Source organism: Girardinichthys multiradiatus, chromosome 12 (genome assembly GCF_021462225.1).
Source record: "Girardinichthys multiradiatus isolate DD_20200921_A chromosome 12, DD_fGirMul_XY1, whole genome shotgun sequence".
Classification (NCBI taxonomy): Eukaryota; Metazoa; Chordata; class Actinopteri; order Cyprinodontiformes; family Goodeidae; genus Girardinichthys; species Girardinichthys multiradiatus.
In genome coordinates, this window is record NC_061805.1 from 2,753,749 (window position 1) to 2,755,656 (window position 1,908).

At 42.4% G+C, this 1,908-nt stretch overlaps 1 long non-coding RNA gene across 1 annotated transcript; it reads right to left on the reverse strand.

Moving 5' to 3' along the window:
* Nucleotides 1–798: 798 nt before the first annotated feature.
* LOC124877511 lies at nucleotides 799–1,225 on the reverse strand. Its single transcript, XR_007040550.1, has 2 exons — nucleotides 933–1,225; nucleotides 799–848 (listed from the first exon to the last, which is right to left on the reverse strand). It is a non-coding gene; the product is annotated as an uncharacterized LOC124877511 (long non-coding RNA).
* Nucleotides 1,226–1,908: the final 683 nt, after the last annotated feature.

Below are 1,908 nucleotides of genomic sequence, written 5' to 3' on the forward strand. Positions count from 1 at the left end.
ACATCGATTCACTAAATTAGATGTTTTTAAGCAGTAATTTCTAGTAATTGTGAGGATTTTGTGCTTTTTAAGATTATAAAATTACATCAGACCAACAAAAAAATCTTTTTTATGCAGAAATGTGGGCTTAATGAAAAGTATTTTTTTCAAACTGTTTAAATGTTATTTTCAAAAGGTACTTTTAATCTGAAAAACAGGCCTCATTGGAGCACATATTCTAATTTCGTGACTATAACTGTGCATTCTTTCCGGTTTAAGTATTATTATCATTTTCATGTTAAATAACATCATACATGGGATCACATGGAAATCTAAAAACATCTGAAGGAGGATGCAAAGCCTGTTAGGGAAAAGGAGCATAGCACGCAATTTGACTAATTGTTAATTGCCAAATTCCATCACGTTCTGCTGCAGCTGAAGTAAAACGTCAATCTAACTCCAAGAAAAAAATGTAACAGCCTCATTATCTATTTCAAAATGCTATATGGTAATAAATCATTGTTTCTATGGTCGATGGTTTACACTGACTACTGCTGTTCTTACCATTACTACCTCATTGGTTATCACAAGTATGCAACCAGACTGACAGATGTCAGTCTGGGTATGTGTGTGTGTTGCATGTGTATTGTGTACTTGTTTATCTAACCATTCAGTGTTTCAGTTGGTGCTGGAGTTCTCAGGTGCGCTGGATGACAGGTGTTTTCCATTTGCTGATTGCTTGGAGGAGTACTTTGTTAAGGTTTAACTAGAGGAGTACCCAAGTTCAGGCAAAAGCAGAACAATGACACAGACAAGATGAAAAGTTAAATGATGTTTATTTACAGTGAATGCAAAGCAGTGGGTTCATCCTGCAAGGGAATAGGAAGAAGTTAGCTGGTCATCCACAGGAGTAAAGGTGAGTATAATGAGGAGATTGTTTCTTTGTTTCTTACAGGCTCTTGGGAGGGAGGTCAGCTCGGAGGAGGAGGCAAGGGAAATCCAGGAGGTAAGTGTTTTAGGTTTCGGAGTCCATTTGTGTTCCAGGTTCGAGGGAGAGAGAGAGAGAGTGGCAGGACGGAGAATGGTTGGTTTCCAGGTGAGAGTCTCCAGGAGAGGAATCCAAATACATGAGTCATTAAGCTCCAGCAAAAGGCGAGTTCCATACTCCAATAAGTGTCCTTAGAAAAACACAAAAATTACCAGGTTACTCACTCAATACCAGTGTCACTGAATAATCCGGCGAGGAATGGATCACTTCCAGGAGCTTAAATGCTAGCTGCTCTCATCAGCAGAATCCAGGACAGGTGCGTAGATTGGAAAACTCTGCACCTGCCACTCTGACTCAGGAAGGTAAGTAGACACAAACAGATCCACCAAACAGAACACAATCCTAACAGTACCTCCCCCTCAAGTGTCGCCTCTAGGCGAACCAGAACGCTTCTCCGGATGAGCCTTGTAGAAGTTCGTAATGAGACTGGGGTCCAAAATAAAAGATCTGGGAATCCATGCTCTTTCCTCAGGTCCGTAGCCCTCCCAATCGACCAGGAACTGGTGTCCACGACATCTCCTACGGGCATCTAGGATCCGTCTTACGGTGTACACCGGCTGATCATCTACCAACCGAAGAGGTGGTGGGTCGTGGTTGCTTGGGTTTAAAGGGCTCTGAATGACAGGTTTAATTTGAGAGACATGGAACGTAGGATGGATGTGCATAGTTCTGGGGAGTTGCAGCCTGACAGCAGAAGGGTTGATGATTTTAGTGATAGGAAAAGGTCCAATGAATCGAGGAGCCAACTTCTTGGAAAAATCTTTCAGGTGTATATCACGGGTGGATAACCATACCGTCTGACGCAACCTGAACTGAGGAGCTGGAGTCCGATGACGATCCGCTAATCTCTTATTCTGTTCCATCAACCTCCCAAGAGCCTC